Genomic DNA, 17809 nt, shown 5'->3' with positions numbered 1-17809 from the left:
CTAACATAGCATGGAATATGAGGTCGTGGCAGTGAGCATTTAGGTAATAAAGCTGAATCTGGTCCCATTGTCCTCAGCTTTGCTTGACATTTGAAGTATTAAGAGGTTTGATCTGTATCTTTGAGAAGACAAAAAGGAGTTGGAAAGATAAGGGGATAGATGAGCACTGATCTTTCAGGAGAAAAAAAGAATATGACATATATCCTTATAACTGAAGCAATGCCTGCATCATGGACATCAATGATATAACCAAAATGTTGCCCCCAAAATTAAACAAAGAGAGCGTTCCATCCCTTAAGGTCCCATTCTAGGAAACTAGTCATTCTACAACATGGACCAGGAAGGTCAGAAGGTGATGAAGACATGATGTCTCTCTCCCTTTGATTTATCTTATATAATCCCATATAAGCAGCATTTTTTGTTTCAAAGCACACATATGAGAAGATGATATGGCATTTATGTCCAGCAAAGAATTGAGGTACTAATATCTGTCAAGTTTAAAATAAATTTTTTTACTTTCCAGTATGGTAGCAGGCTTTAAACAGGATGATGTATTAATCACATGAAAGAAATTATCTCTGGTTGTATATTATAGTGTGAATAAATTAATTTTACTGTTTATACAAAATTTACATAATTGAAGTTATTTTGTATCTAATGTTATATACAATTTTTACTTATCATGCTATCATGAGTATTTTCTATCTTATTATATGTAAATGGTAATAAGAATAGCCTTTTAATAGCTACATTAATGCAATCATATGGCTATATTTTAATTTATTAATTGCTCTTTACACCACATTATATTTGTTTTGTCAAAATAAATAATGTGGGTACAAATATCCTTATGTATAAATGTTTGCCTAGTTGTTGATTTATTTATTAAGGATAGAGTTTTATAAGGGGGAAAGGATGACTCAATGGAAGAGTTATGACTATCTTAAATGGCTGCTGAAATACGTTACAAAATTGCTTTCTGGAGAATAGTTAACATTTTATACTTCTAGTTATAGAATATTAAGAGGCCTATTACATCTTTCTCCTACAAAAATTAATAATATATAAATGTCTTATTTTTCTATAGCTGACAAATGTTAGGCTTTCATAGATACTGGTTCAACAGGAAAAGCATGCAATCGTACTGCCCCCTTATTCTGCATACCTTTTATCAGTAAAATTATGTATATTTATCCTTTAATGGTAATTTTAATTTTTCTATTTTTGAATAACTCTGAAATGTTTATATCTGTCTCTCACTTCAGCTAAGTTTCATTCTTTTCAAGTTCATTCCTATTACTAAATCCTTACTTAAGAAAGACTTCTTAGGATCTCTTTTTATAAATTCAAAACCCTCCTGAAGTTACTATGAATTCTCATACTGTGCAGTTTTGCTATTGTTATTTTTCATGTTTATGAAAGAAACCATGTGGTGTGCTGGCTTTGTATTCAGAAACTCAAACTGTGTGTCTTTGTGCAAAATACTCATCTTTTCTGTTATAATGATCCAAATATTTGTGATAACACATTAAAAAAGCATCTAAAGAATTTGTCTTAGAGTCTAAGCTTTATTCCTGGTAATAGAGATAAATAATTGTTCAATTAATATAGAATATGTTACAGTTATCACATTCTATATGTATATATGATATATATATGAAGATATAGAGCTTAGTGATTTTCACGTGTGTAGAACAAAATGGAAGAGTTAGCTCATCTTTTAGAAAAGGTTGTATATATACACTATGGAGTGCTACTCACCTGTAAAAAAGGAATTAAATTCTGTCTTTTTCAATAAAATGGGTGCAACTGGAAATCATTATGCTTAGTGAAATAAGTCAGTCTCAAAAAGGTAAATGTCTTTTGTGTTCCCTGATTTGTTGTAAATAATATTCAGAGAACAAAACTGTAATGTACGTGAGCAAAATTGACATTTGGAGATTTGATTATTGCTTGTAGTCTATACTCTTGAGGAACAATGGTTTTTCTACTTACAACTTGTTGAACTCATTATTTAGTGGAGGGTTAAGCTTGATATTATAAAATAAGCTGAATGTATGCAATTGTAAGGATTAAAATAAAAAAGGAAAGAGGAGAGAGGGTGGAAGTGTGGACAGAAGGGAGGATGTGGTGGGAAATATCATTATGCTGTTAAATTTTTACATATTAAATACATTAAATTTGTAAACCTTATATAAATAAAAACTTCTAAGAAAGAAAACGTGTTTTTTATGCACCCTGCATCTTATATACCAAAGGAGTACTTCGGATCACTATGAACAAAATGTTATCTTCCAGCTTTCTTAGTAGCAAAAACATGCTTGAGCAATGCACCCAAACATGCTGTCACTTTAAGATTTTCCAATTTGTGAGACAAATATTAATATTCCACTGTTAAGGAAGGAGAAGAATTAACTGACCCAGAAAAAAAATTGAACCTGTGACCTTGACTTCATTAACATTGTGACATTGTGTGCTGATTAATCAGGTTGACAAATAACAGAAATTCCGTCTATTCAGCTGATGTGTCCCTAAGATCTCTATTTCCAAGCATCCTAATATCTATTTCCCAGAATCTCTCCCCACCCCTGGGAAGAATTATTTGGAAATCACCATCAAGCTTAATGCATTTCTATTTAGGGATCTAATGTCTGGCAAAAATAATATCTTTATCATTTATTTAATACATAAATGGTTCTTTTTCTTGTCTGAATCCCCAAAGCTTGGCAAAGTAAAGGCCATCCATTAATCACTTTGCCTTTCAGTGAAGTGCAGCCATCCAGTCTGTGAGGACTGTAGCTTGGTCAGCCAGGCAGATGGTCTGATTAAACAAAACCTTAGAACTTAAGTTCTGTTGGGACATTGTAATTGGCCTTTGCTGCAGGTAGAGATGACAGACTGGAAGCTAAAAGAGATCATTTCCCCTTAGATGTAGCAAACTTATTATGACTGGAATAACTTCGGAGGAGGATATAAAGGTTTATGGTAGAAGTGACAAGCGCCAGGATGAATATTCTGTGGATTTTTCACTTGCTACTGACATAGCTAAGGTTCGAAATAAGAAGAATTTTTACTACCTCAATTTTTTTTTTTAAGTTTTTGACAGGCAGAGTGGACAGTGAGAGAGAGAGAGAGACAGAGAGAAAGGTCTTCCTTTGCCATTGGTTTACCCTCCAATGGCCGCCGCGGCCGGCGCGCTGCGGCCGGCGCACCACACTGATCCAATGGCAGGAGCCAGGTGCTTTTCCTGGTCTCCCATGGGGTGCAGGGCCCAAGCACTTGGGCCATCCTCCACTGCACTCTGGGGCCTCAGCAGAGAACTGGACTGGAAGAGGAGCAACCGGGACAGAATCCGGCACCCCAACCGGGACTAGAACCCGGTGTGCTGGTGCTGCAAGGCGGAGGATTAGCCTATTGAGCCGCAGCGCCGGCCGCTACCTCAATCTTAATACCTTGCCAAAATTCTAATTTTCTTGCTTCTAGCTCCCATCAAATGTGCCATTCTCAGGCTTTGTGATATGAAGGCAGGTGGTCACTGACCTGCATTTCTCTTTCATATACTGGTCAGCCATACCTTTAAACTGCCACTTTCTCTGTATCCTCTGCTATCTCCATTATGAGCATCTATTTGATTTATGTAGAGGTTACTTTTGGTAGCCTCTTTAACTGATCCTTCAAGCCTCAATCTTTCCACTTAAGTGTACCATTATAAATAAATATCCTTAAATATTCTTGTCCTTCGACCACGCCTTTACTTGTGATATAAGACTTTAAAAAAAAAAAATGTTTAGAGTGGCCGGCGCTGCTGCTCAATAGGCTAATCCTCTGCCTGCAGCGCCGGCACCCTGGGTTCTAGTCCCGGTCAGTGCACCGGATTCTGTCCCGGTTGCTCCTCTTCCAGTCCAGCTCTCTGCTGAGGCCCGGGAGTGCAGTGGAGGATGGCCCCTGCACCCACATGGGAGACCAGGAGAAGCACCTGGCTCCTGGCTTTGGATCAGCGTGGTGTGCCGGCCGCAGCGCGCCGGCCGCAGCGGCCATTGGAGGGTGAACCAACAGAAAAGGAAGACCTTTCTCTCTGTCTCTTACTGTCCACTCTGCCTGTCAAAAAAAAAAAATGTTTATAGTATCATTTATTTTTGCTCTAAAGACAAACACAGTGTGACACACTATAAGTCTTATCTCCAGCTAATACTCAATGTCTGCTTTTTCTACATTCTATTTTGCGGCTTCTCTGCCAATCCTTCACAAATTAATATTTGCATACGCTCTACCCAGTGGAAGTTCAAAACCCAATTTCCTTCAAAATCCTGTTCCCATATTAACTCAAAAGTAACGTACCATACTGTAATGCTGATTTCCTTAACTTTGAGAGTGATGGCTTCTGATAGATTTTAGCTTTATCACTCCCGAAGATTGCCCTTGGCCCAAGAGAGCAATCTCAACCAAGTCAAGCAGGAAGCAACAGTCAATGAGTGGTTGATGTGGAGTATAAAAATCTGGCCTCCTTGTAGGTCTTCATAACTCTGAATGGCCATTTCAGCTTGAGAACTTTACCTCAGCGGATCCTGTATTGTTCAACTTTTCCTCTACCCACATTGGCTTCTTTATCTCCCACAGGTGTTGATTTTGATTTCACTCCCCAATAAATTGTCAATATTCACATCTGTCTCACAATCTGAGTCCAGGGGACTTGCCCAGCAGCATCTACTTTACGTTAATATAGACCTACATTTGAAGTTATTTGGGTTACAATAGGCTTGAAAGCAAGGAAATACAAAAGGTACGCTGTGGTGGGCAAAGGTGGGAGGGAAGTAAATATAGTTTAGTATATATTAAAAATTCATAATATATGTTATTTAGAATATCTGGAGTAATATATTTCCATCTCAAATCATTTACAAATCACTTGAGATTCATCATTTCAAGTACTGTTTTTCATTTTTTCATTTTTTTCTTTTTTTTAAAGATTTATTTATTTATTTGAAAGTCAGAGTTACACAGAGAAAGAAAGAGAGGCAGAGAGAGAGAGAGGCCTTCCATCCAATGGTTCACTCCCCAGTTGACTGCATCGGCCAGAGCTGCGCTGATCTGAACCCAGGAGCCAGGAGCTAGGAGCCAGGAGCCAGGAGCCAGGAGCCAGGAGCTTCTTCTACATCTCCCACATGGGTGCAGGAGCCAAGGACGATCGCTATCCTCCACTGCTTTCCCAGGCCATAGCAGAGAGCTGGATCGGAAGTGCAGCAGCTGGGTCTTGAACCAGCACCCATATGGGACGCTTGTGCTTCAGGCCAGGACGTTAACTCACTGTGCCATAAAACCAGCCCCAGGTACTCTGTTCCTTAATGACTTTGTAGTTCATGAACACAAATGTCAGATGTAAACAATTTCTAACTTCTTAGTATAATAGTGAGCCCTTTCGTTTCTTTAGATTTTATTTATTTATTTTATGTATTTATTTATATTATTTTATTTATTTATTTTTTTGACAGGCAGAGTGGACAGTGAGAGAGAGAGACAGAGAGAAAGGTCTTCCTTTGCCGTTGGTTCACCCTCCAATGGCTGCCGTGGCCAGTGCGCTGCGGCCGGCGCACCGTGCTGATCCAAAGGCAGGAGCTAGGTGCTTTATCCTGGTCTCCCATGGGGTGCAGGGCCCAAGCACTTGGGCCATCTTCCACTGCACTCCCTGGCCACAGCAGAGAGCTGGCCTGGAAGAGGGGCAACCGGGACAGAATCCAGCGCCCCGACCAGGGCTAGAACCTGGTATGCTGGTGCTGCAAGGTGGAGGATTAGCCTAGTGAGCCGTGGCACTGGCCTATTTCTACCTTTTTTGGCATTGCACAATACAAAACACATACACCACATTTTCCATCTTCATTCTCACCTTTGTCTAAGATTTTCATCTATAACTGTTTGTGTTTACACATGTACAAACATTTTGTTGAAATTTCCTTAGCTGTCTTTTGTTTGAATGAAGCTTTTCCTTTAATCAAGGGCCAGATATTTTTCTGCAAAGTCTCAGAGCAAATATTTTATAATATGCCTAACATTTGCTGTACCTGATATAAAGCAAAAGCCATTACCAATACATAGACACATTTTTGGAGCTGTGTTTCAATGAAACTTAACTTACAAAGCCCAAACTATTTAGCTTGCAAAGTGTTGCTTTGGTAGATTGTTTAAGAAGGAACTACAGGCCAGCGCCGCAGCTCAATAGGCTAATCCTCCACCTAGCGGCGCTGGCACACCGGGTTCTAGTCCCGGTCGGGGCGCCGGATTCTTTCCTGGTTGCCCCTCTTCCAGGCCAGCTCTCTGCTGTGGCCCGGGAAGGCAGTGGAGGATGGCCCAAGTCCTTGGGCCCTGCACCCCATGGGAGACCAGGAGAAGCACCTGGCTCCTGCCTTCAGATCAGCGCGTGCGCCGGCCGCAGCATGCCGGCTGTGGCGGCCATTGGAGGGAGAACCAATGGCCAAAGGAAGACCTTTCTCTCTGTCTCTCTCTCTCACTATCCACTCTGCCTGTCAAAAAAAAAAAAAAAAAAAAAGACTACAGAAACTATTTACAAGTACTGATTCAGAGTCTTGAGAGCTGAAGGGCAGCTTGACTAGATACAAAGACCTTAATTAATACTTTATTTCTCCGATATTTGTTGAAATTGGGGCTGAACGTCTGCCTTTCCAACATTCCATTCTCTATTCATATCAGTAAATTGACAACCTGTTTCACTAGTTTATTCTAGTTCACCATGGCATTGTGTCAGGATTTCTCATAAATGGTGGGTTTTATGTTTCTGGAAGTGTTTTTGTGCCACTCTTAGGCTTGCCAATCACTGTCCTTTTCTCTTTCCCCGTGATCTATCTCAGACTGAGCTTGTACTCTGAAGTCTTGTGGCAGCAACACAACGAAGAGCCTGCTCACGTTTACTGTTTTCTTTTTCTACTTGGAGTAATATGAGTTTTGGTTCTTTACTAGTTTTCTAGCTATGCATATCTCTAGAGGTACTTAAAAGACATTGTTAGGGACCAGCTCTGTGGCTTAGCAAATAAAGCTGCCACCTTTGACACCTATATCTCACATGGATGCAGGTTCAAGTCACGGATGCTCTACTTCCAATCCACCTCCCCACTAATGGCCTTGGAAAATCAGCCCAAGTGGCCCAAGTGTTTAGGCCCCTGCATCCACTTGGCAAACCTGGAAGAAGCTCTTGGCTCCTGACTTCAGATCCAGGGCAGCCATCTGTTGAAGAAACCACAGAATCAAAGACCCCTCTCTCTGTCTCTCTCTCTCTCCCTATAACTCTTTCAAAGTAAGAAAATTAATTAGTTAAAAAGACATTAGTGGCACATACAGCATACTTAATAACAAAAAGGTACTCATTGGGTTACCTAAATTTATTGTATCATAGCACAACAGCACATGAAAATGTTAGTGGAAAATGGGATGAAAGGATTAGTTTATTTAGAACAAACCATTTTTAAATCCATGAAGTTTTTGTTCATAATATGCATTGTTATGAAATTCTTCAAGAACTTTTATGTATGGATTTTTATTTTTTCAATGAAATAAATACATATTTTAATCCCAGTTTTTGTGAACTTTTTGTAGTACCCTCATATACTTCTTTTTATTTTTTTAAATATTTATTTTTATTTATTTGAAAGACAGATCATGGAGAGTAGGGGAGAGAGAGAGAAAGAGAGAGAGAGAGAGAGAAAGGTCTTCCTTCCACTGGTTCACTACCCATATGGCTACAGTGGGTGGAGCTGAGCAGATCTGAAATCAGGAACCAGGAGCTTCTTCTGGGTCTCCCACATGAGTGCAGGGCCATCTTTTATTGTGTTCCCAGGCCACAGCAGAGAGCTGGATTGGAAGAAGGGTAGCCAGGACTTGACCCAGTGCTCAAAGGGGATGCCAGCGCTTCAGGACAAGGCTTTAACCCACTGCGCCTCAGTGCTGGCCTCTCTCATAAACTTCTTATCACTTATTCTCCATTTTTGAATAATCAGCATAGAAAAGAAATAAAAAATATCAATAGCCTTTGTATACACAGACAATGCCATAGCAGAGATCAAACTTGTAGAACAGATACCATTCATAACAGCTACAAAAATTTTTAATTACCCTGGAATAAATTTGACTAAGGAGATTTCAGATCTCTAAGATGAAAATTACAAAACATTAAAGAAATGAAGAAGACACAAAACATTGAATAATATTTCATGTTTCTGGATTGGAAGAATTAGCAGAATCAAAATAGCCATGCTCTGCAAAGCAATTTACAGGGTCACTGTGATCCCAACCAAAATACCAATGACATTCTTCTCAGATCTCAAAGTAATAATGTTAAAATTCATATGAAAACACAAGAGACCTCAAATAGCTAAAGCAATCTTAAGCAACAAAAGAAATCCAGAAGCATCACAATACCAGATTTCAAGACATGCTACAGGACATTTATAATCAAAACAGCCTAGCACTGGCACAAAAATAGACATGTAGATCACTGGAACAGAATACAAACCCCATAAATCAACCCACGCATCTACAAAAAATTAATCTTGGGCCAAGGAGCTAAACTCAATACCTAGAGAAAGGACAGTCTCTTCAACAAATGATGCTTGGAAAATTGGATTTCCACATGCAAAAGTATGAAATAAGACCCCCTACCCTACAGATTATTAAAAATAAAAGCAACTCAAAAGGGATCAGGGACCTAAATCTATGACCCAATACCATCATATTACTAGAGAAAAATATCCAGCAAATTCTGCAAGACATTGACATAGGCAAAGACTTGGAAAAGACAGCAAAAGAACAGGCAAACAAAGACAAAATTGACAAATGGTATTACATCAATTCTAGAAACTTCTCAAGTCTAGAAACTTCTGCTCTGCAAAGGAAACACTGAACAACGTGAAGCACCAACCAACAGAATGGGAGAAAATATTTGCAAGCTATGCAACTAGCACTGACCCCTTCAACTGATAAAAGATTAATATCCAGAATCTATAAACAGCTCAAGAAAATCAACAACAACAACAACAACAACAAAACAATCCAGTTGAGAAATGGGCAAAATACTTGAACAGGCATTTTTCAAAAGAGGAAATTCAAATGGCCAACAGACACATGAAAAAATGCTCAGGAACACTAAGCACCAGGGAAATGCCAAAAAAAAAAAAAAAAGTCACAATGAGGTTTCACCTGACCCCAGTTAAAAATAGTTCTCCTACATAAATAAAAACAAAAAACTATAAATGATGCTGAGGATGTGGGGGAAAGGTACCCAAATAGTACAACTATATGGAAGACATTATGGAGATGCTGCAGAAATCTCAAAATTGATATAATATGATATCATATGACGCAGCCAGTCCCAAAAACGTAGGTACCGTATATTTTCCCTGATCTGCTGTAACTAAGAAAGTACAAAAAAATGTAATATATATGAGTGAAGTTGACATTTTGAGGTTTGGTTATTGTTTACAGCCTTTGTCTCCGTCATTAAGGAAGTGTTTTATTATTTCTTTTTTCTTTTTACTATTTGTTGAATTTTTTTCCTCAGTGGAGGGTTAAGCTTATAATTTTAAAATAAATTGAAAGTATGTCTTTGTAAAAATTGAAAGAAAAAATAAGAAAAGAAGGAGAGAGTGTGGGAGTGTGGGCAGAAGAGAGGGTAGGGTGGAAAGAAACACTATACACCTAAATATGTTTATATGAGATACATGAAATTTTAAAAAGCAATTTTAAAAAAGCAAAAGTCAAGGATATATTGAATCATTACTTCTCCTTATACAAATTTCTGTCTGTGATTATGTAAAGCAGAAGAAAAGTTCTACAACCCTCAAAATGAAATGTAACTTTGAGTTTCTGCTACTTGAGGAAATTATATCATTTCAGTGAAGCAGATCTCAGATCTCAAGGAGCTAAACTCAATACCTAGAGAAAGGACAGTCTCTTCAACAAATGGTGCTTGGAAAATTGGATTTCCACATGCAAAAGTATGAAATAAGACCCCCTACCCTACAGATTATTAAAAATAAAAGTGTAAGAGCAATACATAATATTATGGAGGTGATCTGTGAATGCCAACATTCCATAGGAATACTTTTGGTTCCCAAGTACAGCATGAATGGAAACATCATAAAAGCAATCGATGCCCAGTTCTTCAAATATTCACCTGGATTATGTGTAATGGTCAGTGTAACTTGAAAATGCAGATGGCTTGCTCTCCTTAAACATGAATTGGTATGCCATTTAATATAGTCTGAGCCCTTAATCCATTTGGAGAGAGACATAGAAGTTACTAATAGTGAATGAAATTTAATTCCTCCAACCAGCAAAGATAGAGTAATCAATAAATTTTAAATTTTTTTCACTTTTATTTTTATTTTTTATTATTTTTTAGAAAAATTTACTTAGTAAATATAAATTTTGAAAGTACAACTTTTGGATTATAGCACTTTTCTCCCCATAACCACCCTCCCACCCACAAACCATCCCATCACCTATTCCCTCTCCCATAACATTCTTCATTAATATTCATTTTTAATTATCTTTACATAAAGAAGATCAACTTAGTATATACTAAGTAAAGATTTCAACAGATTTCACCCACACACACAAAGTATAAAGTACTGTTTGAATACTAGTTTTACCATTAATTCACAAAGTACAACACATTAAGGACAGATATCCTACATGGAGAGTAAGTGCACAGGGATACCTGTTGTTGTTTTAACAATTAACACTCTTATTTATGACGTCAGTAATCACCCAAGGCTCTTGTCATGAGTTGCCAAGGCTATGGAAGCTTCTTAAGTTCACAAACTCCAACCTTATTTAGACAAGGCCATAATAAAAGTGGAAATTCTCTCCTCCCTTCAGAGAAAGGTACCTCTTTCTTTGATGGTCTATTCTAAAAATAAAATTAGGAGTAGCACTGTGTCTTAGTGGGTAAAGCTGCTGCCTATGACCCAGGTATTTCATATTGGCATTTGTTTAAGATCAGCTGTTCTGATTCTGATCCAGTTCCCTGCACCTGGGAAAGCAACAGAAGATGGTCCAAGTCCTTGGGACCCTGTACCTATGAAGCAGACTGCAAAGAAGCTCCTGGATTTAGCTTGGCCCAGCCCTGGCTGCTGCAGCAATTTAGGGAGTGAATGAGTGGGTGGAAGATATTCTCTCTCTCTCTCTCTCTCTCTCTCTCTCTCTCTCTTTCTTTCTCCCTACTGCTGTAACTCTGTATTTCAAATAAATAAAATTTTAAAAAATAAATTTATAAAAAATTGCATGCACACCAAATTGACTTTTTGAGCTCAGAAGGATCACTCTATAAATTGGAAGACCATACATCCAGAGTTGCCTTGAATAGTATTCTTTTTCCTGCCATTATGGTAAAAATAAAAAGAGAATTACTTATAGTGTTCTATTTTTATTTTAACATTTCCACTGCTTGAAACACAAGTTATCTGATCCCCTTTTTTTATAACTGAACATTGCCATAAGATTTCAACAGCTAAGTCAGTGGTTTTTGCTTTTCACAAATATTTCTGACTGATAGGCCATTGAATAACATGTCAAGTTACCCAAATGGAGCATTCCTAATACTCTAAAATCAAGCAAAATGAAACATAGTTGGGACATTGGTCATCATAATGTGCACAGTGGTAGCAGAATGTTATATACAATAGAACCTGTGCCACAGTAAATATTCACACTGGGAGGATAATTTAACTTCAGCCCAAGATCTTCCATCCTATTAAATTATGCTACTAATTTGTATTATATTAATTCTGTTGAGCTTTTTAGTACTTTATGTGTAAATTTGCTTTGGTTTTATAGTTGTATAGAAATATGCATACAGATTTTATGTTTGTAGTTAATTAAGTCATATTATAATAAAATAAGTCAACAGGAGTGCATTTCTCTGTGTGAGCACGTCTTTTAAGGGATTATATATAACTCATTTTTAAAAATTGAGTTAAAATCCATATAACATAAAATAAGCAATGCTGAAGAGTAAAATTCAGATGTGCACAGAACAATTATCATTACTGTCTAGTTTCTAAACCTTTTCATTACCCCATGCAAATCCCATACCTTTATTTATTTATTTATTTTTTTGTAAGGGAATGAGCTTATTGCTGGGGAAACCCATCAGACTGAAAGGAAGGGGCAAAGAAGTGAAAGAGGGAGAAGGAGAGTATCACAGAGAGATTGAGAGAGAAAGAGAGACAGATCAAGAGACAGACAGAAGGACACATGTTCAAGAACACATCCTGTTATACCTTTGCCATGGGGCAGGCAGGGAAGTAGAAATAGCAAATACCATCAGGATAGGGGTGGAGCTGACACTGGTGGTTGGGCCATGGGCTCACCTGGCTTCCAGCGATCGTGGTGGGAGCTAGAGCCTAGGATGATATCCGGGGTATAGATCAAGCCATAGATAAGACTGACTATCTTACTAACAATCCCCCTTTTGTTTTTTATAAAGCAAAAGTTGTATGGGATTACATTAGCCCCAAAAGTCCAGGGGTAGAGGAATGATGATCTGTCTTTAGAGCTACTTCCTGCTGTCATGGGGCAACGAGGTATCTCTGCTGTCACAGGGCAATGCCTCAAGCCACTGTCACCTGAGTGTGGAGCCTAGTATATCCCTGTAGCAGCATTTAGTTGACCGCCTGGTTGGTGAAGGCCTTGGTTTATTCCATTATCACCTCCTGTAAATACATACAGAGTAGTATAAAAGGTAGTATAAAAGGGTGAGAATAGCAACCAATGATCCTAAGAGTGGCATTAACCAAGAAATGAGAGGATTTCATAGAGGAGAGGAAATGAGGGGGTTCTCTGGACACTTGTGAGGACTGTTTGATGGACATGGTTGAAAGCTGATCCTAACCAAGACTGGTAGAAAGGCCACTCATCTTTTGCAGGTTGAGGGGTTTGCACAGAAAATCCTGAACAATTATACAACATTAAGTGGGGGAAAGGACCATCAAGGCACACAGGTCAGCAGTAGAGCCATTGACGTTAGAGTAGAGGCTATGATTACAAAGGAATGAGGTCCCAAATGGGCTTGACAAGGTCTAGAACAAAGGACAGAGTCATTATTAAAGTACTTAAGAAAGCTGCTGTCTAAACATGAATAAGTTCTGATTGAAGGCAAATAGCACCTGACAGAAGGAGCCTGATAATAATCTGGTGAGCTTTAAGGCCTTGTCAGTTATTAGGCCCAGATCTATCTCTCTCTTCACATGGGGTATGAACCTCCTTGGGGAAGGCACCCTGTTTACTTCCATTACCTAGCTGGCCGGAGAGGAGAGCAGGCCAGGTAAAGGCAGGTGGCATCTTCTGCCTGCAATGCTACTGACCCTACTTGGCCATCCCCTCAGCAGTGCTGGTTACTTTGGAAGCTAGGCCAAGTGAAGGGCTTTTCAGCTTAGAGCCAGCAATATCTGTGGCTCTGACCTAGGCGTCCTTCAAGTCCAGGGCAGTTCCATTTCCAGTGATCCAACTCTTGGCTGAAAGTGCTGCTAAGGCTTTTCATAAGATAACTTCTGCTGAAGCCCTGGATTTCCACATTGATAGCCACTGCAGTGGACTGGCCTGTTGGGTCTCTTTGAGGCCAGATCACTGTAAAATGTGTACTTTAATAGGCCTGCCACCTATTACATTGCTTCTGATGCATGGCATTCTTTACCTCCTGGTTTTTGTTAAAGCAGACCAGAGGATAAAAGTCAAGGGGGTGCTCAAGTCCCATCTCTAATCTTTGGTGGCCTAAACTAGAAGTCTATAGTCACAGAAATGTTCTGATAGTGATTTTCTGTGAGGTAGACAATGCCCATGAGGAAAGCTATGTCCTCACTTTAAAATTTTCTCTCTCTGTTTTTGGTCTGAAAGGGAGGTTTTACCTGTTTACTGTGCTAATGGCAAGGTAAATCTAGCTATGAAATTATAGCTTAAGCTCTCCTTTTAGCTATGCAATTATCACAGAAAATGTTAGCCGTCCCTTTTACAAGATCTAAAAATCAAATTGTGGAGCCAGTGCTGTGGTGTGGTAGGTTAATCCTCCGCCTGTGCTGCCAGCATCCCATATGGGTGCCGGTTCTAGTCCCGGCTGCTCCTCTTCCAATACAGCTCTCTTCTGTGGCCTGGGAAAGCAGTAGAAGATGGCCCAAGTACTTGGGTCTCTGCACCTGCATGGGAGATCATGAAGGAGCTCCTGGCTCCTGGCTTCAGATTGGCGCAGCCCCGGGCCATTGTGGCCATTTGGGAAGTGAACCAACGGATGGAAGAGCTCTCTGTCTCTCTCTCTGTCTCTTCTTCTCACTGTCTGTAACTCTACCTCTCAAATAAATAAATAAAAATCTTTTTAAAAAAATTAAATTGTGCATCTTGGAGAGTCCTCCAGTATAGAGTCAGTTTCCCAACTTGAGGAGAATAGAGAAATGAGGAAACAAGTCAGGCTTAGAATGAAGAAATGAGGGAGCCAGTCCGAGATCGCTTACTGACAATACCAATATCAAATGAAAACTTAGCAGGCAATTTCAACCATTAGACAACAACTTAGGAAAACATTTACCAGAAGAATGCCTTCTCTAAATTTTAAGAATACATGTATTTGGAAACATCACTTAAATATCTAACTTGGTATAACTTATTTAACCAGAAAATGCCTTCTCCAAATTTTTAGAATACATGTATTTGGAAACATCTCTTAAATATCTAACTTGGTATAGCTTATTTAACCAGAACAGTCAAGCACAAACATATAAAAATGTATCTTTGATTAATTTTAGCAGTTTAAATTTATAAGCGCTCTTTTATCTATAAGCCAATTAAAACAAGAGTTCTTAATAAATTTTCCTGTGTAGACAACACTATGTATACACACATAACATAATATACAAGAAAGAACAATAAAGCAGTTTCAGTAATAGCTTTTTAAAATCTTTAGCTGTTTTTGTCACCATCAACCAATTAGAATTACTTTCTTCTCTTAGTAACCTCAATTATCCATACTTTCTCTCAGTTGGAAACTATAGTGCATTATTGGCTTCATTCATTTTCAAGCCATCCCAAAGCACTGAATACAATAGAAGTAGCTGGAAAAAGTCCATTGGAACATATAGGATGACAGCTAAACACAGAACCAACAATGTTTTAGTTTTATGAACAGCAAATCTGATAGACAAAACTGTGGATGACAAAAGACTAAATAGCCACGTTTAAAATTATAAATTCATTAACCAACAGGAGGCACTTGCTTACTTCACACAGTATTTTCTTTTTTTAAATGATTTATTTATTTTTTAAAAGTCAGAGTTACACGGAGAGAGAAGGAGAGGCGGGGGGAGGGGAGGGTCTCCCATCTGCTGGTTCACTCCCTAATTGGCTGCAATGGCTGGAGCTGTGCCGATCTAAAGCCAGGAACCAGGAGCTTTTCCAGGTTTCCCATATGGGTGCCAGGGCCCAAGGGCTTGGGCCATCTTCTACTGCTTTCCCAGCAGAGAGCTGGATCTGAAGTAGAGCAACCAGGTTTTGAACCAGTGCCCATATGAGATGGCAGCACTGCAGACAGAGGCTTCACTAGCTATGCCACAGCACCAGCCCACACACAGTATTTTCAAAAGCATCAGTAGGATTTTACAAAGCGTTCAACGCTTTTAGGACTGTGCCTTATTAAGATAACCATCATGTCTAGTAACATAGGATCATTAGACTTTTAAACTTTCAGATATTTTTTATCAGTAGCATTTTATATTATCCAAACTTAAAATTTAGCACCTCTTCACATCTTGACAGCACTTCTAAAATAATCGAATTGCCTGATTAGTTGGTGTCTCTACAAATTGAGAGTCATATATCCTTTGATATTTCCAGGGGCCCAACTGGAAATATCAAGGTTTGAATCACTGCGAACTTTGATTTTTTTTAATGCCTGTCAAGGATGTCAAGAAGGCTTAAAACAACTGTTTGAAATAAGATTCCTCAACATCATGACATAATACAGACCAGATTTGATAATTGTTACAAGGTGATTACTCAAATGTTTTAGAATAAGCATATATTTAAACAAATCATAACTCCTTTAAAACCAAGTTGTTTCTAAACAATTAGAACCTAACAGAAGCTCACTTGGTTAATCCTCCACCTGCAGTGCCGGCATCCTATATGGGCGCTGGGTTCTAGTTCCAGTTCCTCCTCTTCCAGTCCAGCTCTCTGCTGTGGCCTGGGAAGGCAGTGGAGGATGGCCCAAGTGCTTGGGCTCCTGCACCTGCATGGGAGACCAGGAGGAAGTTCCTGGCTCCTGGCTTCGGATTGGCTTAGCTCCAGCCATAGTGGCCATTTGGGGGGTGAACCAATGGAATGAAGACCTTCCTCTCTGTCTTTCTCTCTCACTGTCTATAACTCTACCTGTCAAATAAAAAAAAAAAAAAACTAACAGAGACATTAAGAGAACATAATAAGATTACTTTAACTAATTGCTTTAACAGAGGATCAGATATCACATTCTAATTCTATGTCAAAAAGAAGTAGATTAATAGCTTTTGTATCCAAAATTTTCTTTCTTTCATAACCTTCTGTGATTTCCACACACCCTCTTCACCTTACTTGAAATATTCTATCATTTCCATTCCAGTCTAGAGTAAATTAACTAGCTGTCAGGAAAAGTAATTCTTACAAACCATGTCCTTTCTTTATTCAAAAAAAACTCTTTCCTTCTTAAACTTCCATACCAAGAACTCTCTTTCCTCCTTTCTTCAAACTCAGTGTCTAGTTACAGTTGTTTTTTTTAAACCCTAAGAACATCTTATGCCAGTGATGTCCTAGTCAGCAGTCAGCCACTTGGGACTGCCTCTGAGACAAAAGTTCAGGCAGCTGCCAAAGGCTTCCCAAAGGTGACTGTGGGCCAGTGGCTGGTGCACCAAAGACAAGAATTCCACTGGGGTGAAGGTCAAAAGACCTGATTTTCCTGTCTGGCTTGCTCAGGATAAAACAAAAAAGCCATCAAAGCAGGGATAACTAATTTGTTTCACAGTAAACAGGGAGCTCAGAAGGATGGAATCACCAAATTATTATGGTAAAACTGGAATAGAAGAGGGAGGGGCAAAGAACAGTTTGGGGACAAGGGCTGGAGGGTGAAAGAATGGAGGCGGCCATCCCAAACTTGTGGGAGGATCATTGAAATGACAGTGGGAGTAGACTTTGAACCAGGCCTGGTTATAAGATAAAGTCAAAATTCCCGGGGGGGGGGGGGTACAGTGAGCCAAGACAGTGAGAGCTGGGGCCGTGAATGTAGAAGGATGGGATTTCAGCTCAGGCCCTTGACCTCTAGTGGAAACTTTGGAGGCTGAAAGAATCTGGGCCAGAGAGCAGGAAGTACACATAAGAGGTTTAGATCAAAAAGGAGGAAAAGCTTGTGTATATAGTATCTCCTTCCATTTTTCCCACTTACAGAAGTAATAAAGCTATCAGAATCATGTTTGAGATCTGGAGCCATGTTGAGAGGGACCATATTACTTAGAAGGAAACTGACAGGAGAATCAGATGGAACGTGTGAAGAAGCAGCTCCCATGGAAACTGGTCGGGTCAGATCAGTGGATATCAGGTGTCCCTGAGATTACAGCTGTCTGAATAAACGATATGAGAACAGAGGGTGGGATCGTTGACCATGCACCCACTGGAGCCCAGGGCATGGCCAGTAGAAGGGAAATAGGAGGTTGAGTCATCACCAACACCCACTGTTGCCTGGACACCATGTTCATAGGGTTTGTGGTGCCTGGTACCAGGACTTCGAGATGAAGTA

The sequence above is a fragment of the Oryctolagus cuniculus genome, chromosome 10 (assembly GCF_964237555.1).
Source record: "Oryctolagus cuniculus chromosome 10, mOryCun1.1, whole genome shotgun sequence".
Taxonomy (NCBI): domain Eukaryota; kingdom Metazoa; phylum Chordata; class Mammalia; order Lagomorpha; family Leporidae; genus Oryctolagus; species Oryctolagus cuniculus.
The sequence above is the reverse complement of the archived record's forward strand: the minus strand, read 5'-3'. Positions refer to the sequence as shown.